Source organism: Mus caroli, chromosome X (genome assembly GCF_900094665.2).
Source record: "Mus caroli chromosome X, CAROLI_EIJ_v1.1, whole genome shotgun sequence".
Classification (NCBI taxonomy): domain Eukaryota; kingdom Metazoa; phylum Chordata; class Mammalia; order Rodentia; family Muridae; genus Mus; species Mus caroli.
Window position 1 is genome coordinate 259854 of NC_034589.1, and position 13123 is coordinate 272976.

At 40.7% G+C, this 13123-nt stretch overlaps 1 pseudogene; it reads left to right on the forward strand.

The window, feature by feature from the left end:
* The first annotated feature begins 5952 nt into the window (after window positions 1-5952).
* LOC110287203 lies at window positions 5953-6561 on the forward strand (annotated as a pseudogene).
* The last annotated feature ends 6562 nt before the right edge of the window (window positions 6562-13123 follow it).

A 13123-nucleotide genomic window follows, 5' to 3' on the forward strand; every position in this document is an offset into this window, starting at 1 on the left:
CTGCAGGAGACACCCATATCCTAACCCAGAGCTATCTCTCCTCTCCTCTGCACAACTCCTCCATGCCCAGGACAAGCTGGAAGTGGCACCCACATAAGCACACTCTCACTGAATTCTGGGCTAGCTCCTGCCTGGCAGCACCCCTAGTGTCCTAGCCCATCCAGGAATCCCACTTGCACATTCTATCTGTGAATCCATCCCAGCTCTCTTGCTCCTTGTCACCTTTCAACTCTACCCTCAGCTGGGTAGACACATCTACCTCCATGCTCTTCCATGCCCAGACCCAGCTGGCATTTTTGTGCCTTCTTGATTACTACTGAGTTGGAAACAACCTGTCTTTATGGTCAAAGTTAAACATCTGAAGGGATTATGTATAAACTCTTCCTACTTGATCTGAAATCAACCAAGTTTGGGCAATGACAAAAAGAGAACCAGATTATCATTAACAGTAGCAGACTGGGATCTCATATCAAACATATGGTCTACATGGCCAGGACCATCAAAAACCCACAAAACAGTATAAAAGGCCAGCCAGGAAATTATGTCCACCACAAAAACTGGTAGGTCCACAGAAATGTTCTCCAATATGAATTACATAGATGGATACAGGATGCAGATTTAATGTTTTTTTCAGTTATTTTTATTTTGATGTGTATGAGTGTTTTGTCTGTTTATTTGTGTATCATACATACCTGGGACCTGCAAAGATCAGAAGATGGCATCAGGTCCCCTGGAATGGATATTATGGATGGTTACAAGCTGTCATATGTGATCTAAGCATTGAGCCCTACTCCTCTGAAAGAACATCTCATTTTAACCACTAAGCACCAAGAGACATAGAATTAAAAAAAAAATTATAAACACACTCAAAGAATCCAGAGTTCATAGTGAACACGAACACCTATATGAACTTAAAGAGAATGTGAATAAATGAGTAGAAATCAATGACAGCACCATCAATAAATATGGCTGAAGAAAATGATGAGTGCAAGGATGGAGAAAGCCATGAGTACACACACGAAGGGACTAAAAAGCCCCTGACCCATGGGGAAATGGCAGTCTCCAACCCTTACAAGGCTCAGAGGGAGATTATTTGTTTGTATGTAATAACTCTACTTCCTTGTTCAGATGCCTGAAATAACTCCAACTCTCTATTCAACTCTATATAATAAACATGTTGAGTATTTTAGGGTGCTGCAGTTTCTCCATCAGAGATCCAAGACCACCCAATTCAAGCATTTCTTCTCATCTGTCTTTCCTTCATTCTCTCTCTCAGCCCACTCAGATCCACCACTGGCATCCTGGAGCTCTGCATGGATGTGGAAAGTGATATCCCTACAGGGGGAAACTCTGTAAAGGAACAAATAAAGGAACAGATGGAGTAATTCAAAGCAGTGGGTGTAAAATATTGGGACACACAGAATATATATAAATAGGCAGGTATATATTAAGAAGTAGAACCTAGAGATCGGCAACAAGGAAAATCTAGATAGGCATTTATCTGTTTACAAATAGGCTGGAGATCCATAGTTTTATGTTAGTACTTTAAAAGAGATTTTTTGAGATAAAAAAATCTAGAGATAAGTTGTTATAGTTCAGTGTTTTGGAAGCAAGTTTTGGGATAAATGAAAAACTGAAGATAGGCAGATACATATTAGCACTTTGAAAGAAAGTTTGGGGATAAATAAAATCTATAGATAGCTAGTTATACATTGATGCTTTGAGGGAGATTTTAGGAAACCTGGGAAGTGAAGTAGAAGCATTGTGATTCATCAGTTTTGAGGCATCCTCTTAATTTCCAGGGAGCAGGGAAGATAAATTTGGCTACTTGGGAAAATAATAGAAGAGAAACTGAGAAATTGATACGGGGCTGAGGAACTTGAATACATTCTCTTATTTGTCTTGATTTAACTGTTTTTCTTTTGCATTTGGCAAAAGACAAGCAAACAGCAGGCTGGCTCCGGACAGTGGAGTGGACCAAAGTGGCAGGCTGACTTATAGGAGACCACAACAAGAGAGGCCCATGGTGAAAGCTAGCAGATGCTGAGACAACAGCAACCTCATTGGCTCTGGGACCAGTTATCTAGGCATGTGCTATCTAAGTACCATGACTGTGACCTGAGTGTCATACTTGGCTCTGAAGCATAGATGGACTTACGTGCCAAGCAGAGGCAAAGGGAAATTTTCAGTGGCTTTAAAGGTTTCATACCTAGTAATTGTATCCATGCAGGTAAGGTCAATTCAGAGGAGAAGCCTATTGGGCCAATGATTGTACATCCAGTACTTTGATTACATCCTTCAATACCTGTCTGTACTAATGATTCCCTCTGTTTTGGGGGGGAGTTCCAGTGAACTCAGCTTAACTATTCAGGGCCAACTCCAGGCCTGTGATTTAGACAGGATAATTGGGAATTAATTGGGAGCTACCTCCTGGGGGGTTGTTCCCACAATAATGATAGCCTGGATGTGGCCCAATTATGTTGGCACCTCAGGACAAAAAAAAAGCTTAAGATCAGATTGGGGTTGCCTGCTAATAATATTGCAAAATTGCCTTTCCCTAATGAGCTTCAAGGCTTTACTCCTTTAAATGGGCTAAAATCATTTCTTTTGCTTTCCTTAGGTACAGTGGCAGTTAGGATCATTCTTCTTACCATCCTCATAGTGCAGTATGGAACACTGTAGTGAACTGCCCCTGAACTAAGTGTGAAGATCTGCCTTGCACATCTAAGAAATAAGGAAGAGGAAGATATAGGGAGTTGAGAAATCTCTTTTGAGTTAGTGAAGTCCTGAGTTAATGCATGATGTTAGTTCCTAATAGCCTCAGGTTCAGAGGGATGGCAAAGCCTTCCTTGGGGAGCTGGGTGAGAGTTGGCAGTGTGTGCAGAAAATGTCCACCATAGCTTTCTTCCCCTATAGAGACTGCTCCTACTGAGATTGGCTAAACCTGTCTCCATAGACCAGCTGTATATAATAAGCCTGTCTCCTTGTTTATCTGTCTGTAATAACTCCAACTCCTTGTTCAGATATATGCAATAATCCTCTCTCTTTGTTCAACTCTATATAATTCCAGAGTATTGTGGATGCTCTGAGGGCCCAAAGCATCTGAATCTGCCATTTCTGTCCATGTTTCCATCTGTATGTCTTCTCTTCATTTTTTTCATCATTTGAGACAGGTTCATTATTGGAGCCATGCATGGACACAGCAGATAAAGTCAGTTTAGCATTTGAAAAACAAATGAATCCAAAGAAGAGAAAAACTGAAGAAAATTATGGCTGAGTTGAATACAGAATCAGAAAATTCAGTAACCCAATTGAAAAAGTCAGGGGCCTTGACAGTAGAACAGATCAATTAGAACAGGGAATATCAGAGCTTGGCAATAAAGTAGAGGGCTGGACCACATAGTCAAATACATCTTTTAATACTCAAAATATTCAAGAACTTTGGGACACCATAAATCACCAAATCTGTGAACTGTAGGCACAGAGGAAGGATCAAAGGCATAGACTGTCAACAAGTTAATCATTTAATAAGAAATAGGAAGAAAATGTCCCCAGTCTAAGGAAAGACACATTCAGTGCCTATATAGGAAACACAAAGAACACCAACTAGGTGGGACTAGAAAAGAACCCCCTCCCAAGTAATATAGTTATATAGTTAAAACACCAAATATATAGATTGAGGAAAGGTTATTACAAGCTGGAAGTGAAAACTCACAGCAACATATGAAGGCAAATCCACCAGAATACAGGTGACTTTTCAGTGAAATCTGTAAAAATCAGAAGAGATAGAGTAATGCACTCCAAATTCTAAAACATCAAAGATGCTAATGCAGACTACTTTGCACAGCAGTAGTTGCCATGGTGAAAGGAGAAAGAAAAAAATGTTCCATTATACGAACAAGCTAAAAGAATTCTTGTCCACTAAACCAGCCCTTCAGAGAAGACTGGAAGCAATATTTTGGATTGAAGAGAGGAATAAACATAGCCAAGAAGTTATAATTACTGAAAACAAAATAGGACTAAGAACACAAACAGATTAAAAAAAGAAAGAAGATGACAACAATCAATACACATCTTTTAATAACTTTAAATAATAATGGCCTCAACTCCCAATCCAAAAAGAGGTTAGACAAATGGATTAAGAAACAGGGTCCTGTGTGTTGTCTATAGGAAGCTCATTTTTAGCTTCAAAGACACGCAGCATATTTGAGCAAAACTACGGAAAATACATTCAGAGCAAATGGAACCAGGAAGCAAGATGATGTTGCTATCCTAATTTCTGACAAAATAAACTTCAAGTCACACTTAATAAGATGAGAAAAAGAAGGAAACAATTAACCAAGAACGCATTACAATCTCAAACACGTGCTCCAAACACTGGCACAAGAAAATACCATATTTGAAAACGATGTCTAATTGAGTGTCAAAGTGATAAATCAGTGAAATACTTGCCAGAATAGAGTAAGTCCAACTCTCATGAGAGAGGAAAGGTAAGCTACCTAAGGAGCAGTGCAGAGAAGAAGGAGACAGTTTTACCAGGGCAGTTGTACAGAGATAGGTTGCAGGCAGAGAACAGAGAGCAAGCTAGACACAGGTGAGGACAGAATGAATCGGAGAATGAGAAGGAGCCAGAAGATTAGCACAGATTCCCAGAGTTAGTTTGAGGCCAAGCAGAGCAACTCGGGAGAAATCCAGAGAAGCCAGACTGAGTCAGTTTAGAGAGGAGTTTGAGCCAGAGTATCTGAGTTGAACTAGCTAGCCAGAAATCAGAAAGTACTAGAAAGGGTGAGCTTATTCAGCAGCAAGTCTCAGAGGCTGAAAACATTGTGGCCTAGTTTAGATTGTACAGAGTCTGGAAGCTACTAGGACTAGGCCTATGTTAGCAGATGGAGGCAGTAAGCCTTGGACATGACAATTACATCAGGCAAATAAGAGTTACTATTACACTGAACCATGCTTGGAGAAGTGTGCTGGCTACTTTTAAGTCAACTTGACACAAGGTAGAGTCATCTGGGAAGAGGGAATTTTGATAGAGAAAATGCCTCGATAGGATTGGCTAGTCTCTGGGGCATTTTCTTGATTGATGATTGATGGAAGTAGAGTCCAGCCCATTGTGGGTGGTGCCTCCCTGGCTGGTGGTCCTGGATTCTTTCAGAAAGCAGCTAAACAAGACATTAGGAACAAGCCCACAAACAGCACACTTCTATGGCTTCTGTTCCAGTTCCTGCCTCTATTTTCTTTCTCCAACTTCCCTCTGTGGTGGAGTGTGACCTGAAATTTGTAAAATTTTGTCTTTACTGCCAAAAGGTATTTCGTATTAATGTATGAAACTTTCAAAGACTAAATGAAAATTATTATAAAAACAATGAGTTTAGATAACATGTTCTTTTTATTTATTTTCTATTTTTGAGACAGGATTTCTTTGTATAACCCTGGAACTTGCTCTGTAGACCAGGCTGGCCTTCTTACAGGGATCCACCTGCCTCTGTCTCCTGAGTGCTGGAATTAAAGCTGTGTGCCACCACAACTGGTTAGATAATACATTCTTATATGTGTAGTATATATAAGTCTCATAGTTCCTTGAACAACACAATTCTAAGCAATCATTGAGTTTAGAATGAAATCAAATGAGACCAAGTATAGGGATGAGGGACTGTAATCCCAGTATTTTGGAAGCTACCTCAGGAGGATCAGGTAAGTGTTCAAGACCAGTCTGGCCTACATTGTGAGTTTTAGGCCAAAAGGGGTAATATACTAAGGTCTTATTTAAAAAAAAAAAAAGAAAAGAAAATTTGAAACATTTTTAACACAATAAACATTCAGAGGGAACAAAACCAGAACTTGATCATCTTGGTTTCTCCCTTAGGATACAAAACTATAAAACAGACAATGCATATAAATAAAGCAGATTAAAGAATAAAGATCAGGCCTTTTGCTGCTGCGGCCACAGTCATGAGTATGCTCAGGCTACAGAAGAGGCTTGCCTCTAGTGTCCTCCGCTGCAGGAAAAAGGTCTGGTTGGATCCCAGTGAGACCAATGAAATCACCAATGCCAACTCCCGTCAGCAGATCAGGAAGCTGATCAAAGATGGGCTGATCATCCGCAAGCCTGTGACTGTCCATTCCCGGGCTCGTTGCTGGAAAAACACCCTGGCCCGACGGAAGGGCAGGCATATGGGCATAGGGAAGAGGAAGGGCACTGCCAATGCTCGGATGCCAGAGAAGGTGACCTGGATGAGAAGGATAAGGATCCTTCGCTGACTTCTCAGGAGATACCGGGAATCCAAGAAGATTGACCGCCATATGTACCACAGCCTGTACCTGAAGGTCAAAGGGAATGTGTTCAAAAACAAGCGCATCCTCATGGAGCACATCCACAAGCTGAAGGCAGACAAGGCCCGCAAGAAGCTCCTGGCTGACCAGGCTGAGGCTCACAGGTCTAAGACCAAGGAAGCACGAAAGCTCCGGGAGGAGCGCCTCCAGGCCAAGAAGGAACAGATCATCAAGACTCTGTCCAAGGAGGAGGAGACCAAGAAATAAAGCTTCCCTCATGTCTGTACATAGCGGCCTGGCCGGCCTCATGTGGATCAGTCATTAAAATAAAACAAGCCTTAAAAAAAAAGGAATAAAGATCACGAAAAATAATCAATGAAATAAAATGCAATAAGTGTATGAATAAACAAGCTTACAGTGAATATTGTTACAGTTAAACACTAAAACAATCAATGAAACTAAAAATATCTCTGTAAGGAAAAACTGATAAACACCTAGCCAAATGACAGAGGAAACATTCCATAGATTTTTAAATGATGTCAAGGGTCTGGAGAGATGAATCACAGGTTAAAAGTAGTTGCCGCTCTTCCACAGGATCCAGTTTAGGTGGAAGCACCCACTCCCTTCTCAGGGGATCTAACATTCTCTTCTGGCCTCTACAGGCACACACACCCCAATGCATATATGAAAGGAACACACACACAGGGGCAGACAGACAGACAGACACACACACACACAACACATTTCCTCTGATTAAAATATTCTATCCTTCAGGGAGGCTCTTTAAGCATGACGATAAAACACTCAAAATAACTTCAACAAGACCCAGAACATGACCAGAATCACTAGGCCACTCCCTATTTAGGTCACTCCCTATCAGAGTAAACAACAGAAGCTAAGAGACCCTCTCAGATGAATGGAAACTGAACTGCAAACAAACAAAACTATGAACCAGACAAGTTGCCTGGAAGAAGTTTAGACCAACCCAGGCTCCTGGAAAGAACAACCTGTTCAGTTGACTGCAGGCTGTGCAGTATGCTCCAGATTCCCAGATTTTGTGACCTGTCACCCATACTGGGGTTGGCTTTCGATAATGTGAATTAACACAAAGACACACAACTGCACAGAGTATGAGATTCTGGAAAACCCAGCCCTAAATAGAGCATCTTTATGAAACCTCTCTGGAGCCTCAAGGCTTAGGATGTATTCAGAAGAGGAGATAGAATACTGTAAGAACGACAGGCAATGGCAAATGCCTCCAAGGAAAACAGTGTCCAGCAGACACAACAGGCCTGATGTACATCTGAACTCAGAGACTGTGACAGCATCCACAAGACTTGCATCGACTCAAGGCAGATCAGAGTCCCAGCATGGAGAAGAAGAAGTGGGTCTGGGGTACCACCACTAACCAAGAAGCTATTTGCAATTGTTACCTGCTGGCACAGGGGAAACCGGTTTTCTTCAATGGAGTGTTACTGGGTATGTCAAGCACACTCCAGGATAGGCCTTCTGCCCAGGACGACGTGCATTAATTGCTCACCTTGTTCTAGCATTTTTTTGTCTTATTTTTTTTTAGGGTTTATTTCCATTTTCTTTTCTTTTTCCTTTTCTGTTCTCTCTCCTTGCTCCCCCTCTTTCTTGGGGAAATAACCAGAATGAACATGGTGTTAGGGAGGTAGGGAGGAACCTGGAGGAGTTGAGAGAGGCAAAAGAATATTATCAAAATATATTGAAGGAAAAATTTAAATTTCTTAAGTTTTAAAAGGAATGGATGATAGCTCAGTCTGTTAATTGCTTTCCCCAGACAGCTGGCCTAGTACAATTGGAGAGCTGCAGGTCCCTGTGTTTATCCCTGTGTCAGAAAGCAAGGTGGAGAGATCTAGAATGATACCCAAATTTGATCTCTGATCTGCAAGCACACACACACACACACACACCCTGTAGTAGTATTAAAAGACAGATAATTATTTTAAACCTCTTGCTTATAAAATAAAGTGATATAATTAGCTGGCTTCTCACAAACACTAAACAAAGCATCAGTAATAATGTGTTTAGAAATCTGTGACATCATGTTTAAGGCAGTATCTGAGACTAAATGGGTAACAAGAGTACCAAAGTACCAAAGGTCCCAACTGTATTATGAAGTGAAAATATAATGAACACAGTTGTGCTTGTTTGTTTGAAGAGACTGGCTTTCGTGTAGCCCAGTGTCATGAGTAAATTACACTAGAAACAAAGATGAACAGGAACACATTTGTCTTTCTACAAGGTCAGGGTGTACCGAATCACAACAAATCCACAAAGCACAGCAGTTTCCATGACAGCATTTTGCCTTATACTCTGCCCACCTTGGAATCATGGTCTAGGTCGCTCTGGGTCTTTTTTTTTTAATTCCTAACTTAATTACTAATATTACATATTACAGGCCACACAATAAAGGTTCAAGAGGTTTCAGAAGTAGACTGAGAAAAAGTCTGCATAGGTAAGACAAGGAACTAGACCAGTGCTGGGATGGGGGAAAGCTGCTGCTGTTGAACCGCTGGAATCAGGTGTGAGAAGCTGCTGAGTTCAGTTACTAAGTGATAGTTGGAAGTGGGTCTGGATAAGGCAATGGGGCAGGAATAGGAAATGGTAGATTGGACCTAGGTCTAGAGGGACAAATAGGTGGACACATGAGCAGTTAAGGAAGCAGTGTCACTAGCAGTAGACCAAGCCAAGCAGAAGCAATAGGAACAGCTAGAAAATCCTCTGTCCCTGATGCACACACAGGCTGTCAGATAACAAGTTGGTACAGGGCCATGTCATTGCACTGTTAGGTGTCCTTAGTAGGTCCATATGAAAGAATTACACACTTTCCTTGATCATCAATGTCCAATAAATTCTTGGTCTTACTTTTCCTGATAGGATTTTAATATGTCCATGTGCCCCTATGGCCTCAGTTCAGACCAATAAACTTACAGGGTGGCTCCGCTTCTACTCTGGAGTTAGTGTTTAGTATGTGCTGAATGGGTGGTACCTAACAGATGGTGCAACTTTGGGGTCCACTCAGGGGCTACAGTCATCCTTCTCTCTCAAAGTAAAGTAAAAAGCTATGGATAGGACAGAGTCTGCTGGGACAATTTACAGTCTGAAAAGAATCACTGCTGACCTTAAATTCACTATGTAGTCAAGGATAACTTTGAACTTCTGATCCTCCTATTTCCACCTCCAGGAATGTGCCACCATACCAGGTTTACAAAGTTCTGGGGATAGAACCCTGAAACTTATGTATGCTAGACAAGAACTTACCAACTGAGCCACAACCTAGTTCCAACACTGGTTCTTGTTGATTCTAAAAAATGAATCAGGTACAAGATACAGGTCTTTTTCCTCTGCCTTTTTTTTCTGTAGGTGAAAAGCTTGTTCATATGCCCCTCAAAAACTAATTTTGAAAAGCATTTGTGCATTTTATTTTGGTAAGCAAGTACATTGTTTCAATAAATAACTCTTTATGGGATCTGAGGACACAGAAAAAATAAATCCCCAATCAATCTTGAAGCGGCAAAATTCTTGTACTTCAGTAGTTAGGTAGGTCCATAGAAAGATATTTACAAATGGTTTAAATGAGGGCTCTGATGTGGTTAAAATCAAGGGTCTCTGGAAACAGAAGAAATACATGAACCATAGCCAGAGTTGATGGCTAGGATTAGGATAGAATTCTCCTACATAACTTGATTGTGAGCAGATACTATTACTGACTCAATTGGAGACCAAAAAAAAAGAGGGGTCAAGGAGAACCAGGGAAGAAGAGGAAGGATTGTGAAACTCACTCAAGGTCACACAGCAAGGCAGAAAGCTGGCTACCTTTCAACCCCAGGTCTGTCTGACCTCAGTACTCCACATAGTTTGTGTCATTCGGCATTCACTTGTATAATGCCATTTTTATTTTTTATTCCTGCCCACTTTCTTCTACTTCTTGGGGTTCTGGTGATTGTTTTTTTAAACTACAAACTACGGTATTAGCATTGACCACATAATTTGTGAAGTCCAGAGAAAAATAAAATCTCCAACCCAGTATTGGTGGCAAATGCCTGTAGTTCCAACCCTCAGAAGGTGGAGGCAGGAGGATCATCAGGAGTTCAAGTTTATCCTAAGCTATAAATAGAGTTTGAAGCCACCCTTGAATACATGGTAACTTGTTCAGAAGGGGAAACATTTTTGTAGGACCATTTGTTTAAACATCGTTAGGAATTTCATGGCAATATGACCTCATAGTAAGTGGAGACCTATATGACTGCACAGGCTACATATTCATAAAAGCAGCCCTATACATTATAGATGACTGACTGGTGAGCAACCTTCAGAGAAAGACTACAATGTCTTACAGATATTCCTGATAATTTCTCCAACAGAAGTGTTGAGGTGAAAGCTGTGTCCACTTGTGAGTGGGACAGGAGTTTGAGATGGACCATTTAAGTCCCCTTTCCCAGGTCATAGCTATTTCTGAAGACTGACCATCCTGAAAAGGCAGGGACACAAAAGAAAGCTACAGCTACAGCACCAGAACTAAGTATAGCCACATTCTCCTACATTTTTAATCCTATTTATTTATCTGTGTGTGCATGTATGTGTGTGGGTGGGCAATCTGCTGAATTCAGTTTTCTCCATTTACCATGTGCATCCCATGGATCAAGTTCAGGTATTCAAGCTTGGAAGCAAGTGCCTTTACCAGCCAAGTCATCTTGCAGTCCCAATTGTTGCTCCTTTCTAGACATTTTCTGGCATAGATATTTTAATAGTCTCTCTATAATAAATTATAACATGTTAAAATTATTTTCACATGTGACTTTGAATTAATGTTGTTGTCCTGGATTTTTAAACTTTCCATATGAAGTTTGAGTTGACCAAGCACCATAGAAAGTAGATATTGCTGTCACATGCCTATTGTCTTGTACTCTGCAGATGGAGGCAGGAAGCTCAGCTGAAGACCAGTTTTGCCTACATACCAAATTCGAAGACAACCTGGGCTATAAGACACTATCTGAAAACAAACAAACAAATAAAAACAACAAAACTCCTATGTCCTCTGTTATTTGTTTTAGTTGTTTTAAAGATTTTATAGCACATATATCTAGTGAGTTTTTATTCTCATGTTTAAATCTAAGTATTACCTTTCTCTACATTATTCCATTAGTGAAGATAATGGAATCCACATTATTTATAGAAATATAAACAGCCTGACTACACATACTGTTGGTATCATCCGGCACATTGTTCAAGAAGTAAGGACACTTGGGAGTAGAGAAATTGGTGGCAGCTGTGGCTCTAAGGACTCCCTGATTCCTCAACCTCTGCCTCTAGCCCCAAGTCCACATAAAAACAAAACAAATACAGAGAACAAAGCATAATGCATGTGTATTAGTCAGGGTTCTCTAGAGTCACAGAACTTATGGGTAGTCTCTATATAGTAAAAGAATTTATTGATGACTTACAGTCGGCAGCCCAATTCCCAACAATGGTTCAGTCGCAGCTGTGAATGGAAGTCCAAGGATCTAGCAGTTACTCAGTCTCACACAGCAAACAGGTGAAGGAGCAAGAGCTAGACTCCCTTCTTCCAATGTCCTTATATTGTCTCCAGCAGAAGGTGGAGCCCAGATTAAAGGTGTGTTCCACCACACCTTTAATCCCAGATGAAANGTGTAGCCCAGATTAAATCTCCTTAAACTCGGAGATTTAATCTTCTGGAATCCATAGCCACTATGGCTCAAGATCTCCATACCAAGATCCAGATAAGGATCTCCAAGCCTCCAGATAAGGGTCACTGGTGAGCCTTCCAATTCTGGAGTGTAGTTCATTCCAAATATAGTCAAGTTGACAACCAGGAATAGCCACTACAGCATGTTATTATGGGTTTTCTATTGCTGTGATAAAACCCCATGACACAAAACAACTGTGGGGGTGGTAATTTGGGTTACCACAGATCCATCATCAAAGGAAGTCAGAGCAGAAGCTATGGAGCAAAGCTTATTGCTGAGGGGTGGTACACCCTCACCCCAACCCACAACAGTGAGCTGAGCCTTCTTACATAAATCATTAATCAAGAAAATGTCCTGGCCAGGCGTGATGGCTCACGCCTTTAATCCCAGCACTTGAGAGGCAGAGGCAGGTGGATTTCTGAGTTCGAGGCCAGCCTGGTCTACAAAGTGAGTTCCAGGACAGCCAGGGCTATATAGAGAAACCCTGTCTTTAAAAAAAAATGTCCTATAGGCCACTGAAGGCCAGTCTTATGGAGGCATCTTCTCAGCTGTGTTATCTCTTCTCAGTTGTGTCAAGCTGATATTAAAAAAAAAAAAAAAAAAAAAAAAAAAAAAAAAAAAAAAAACAAAAAACAAAACCTAACTAGTGCACAGATATTTTCAACAAATCTAGGCTATAAGATACCACTTAGTAGCTAAGGATTCAGGTGCATATGAAAAGAAAAAAGTATTACCCATCACATTATGTGTATGATATCAGTATCTATGCTAGAGGGAAAGATAAACTGTCAACACTCTGTGCCTGTGGGATCTGCACTCACAGATCCAACCAACTACATTATCAAAACATAATGTATCTGTAAAAAATATGAGAGCATTTCCCTTATTCCCCAAACAATATTTGTACCTTCTTACTTAGCACTGAATTTAGAATTTTAAGTAACTTAGAGAATATTTAAGTGTGGGAGATATACACAGGTTTAATATAAATTTTGTATGCTCTTTCCCTCTTCTAGGATTATGGTCTCCTTCTGGTGCCCAAGCTGACCTCAAACTCCAGGGCCCAAGCAATCCCCTTCAGTTTCCTCTTGAGTAGCCAGGACTCCAAGCACAAT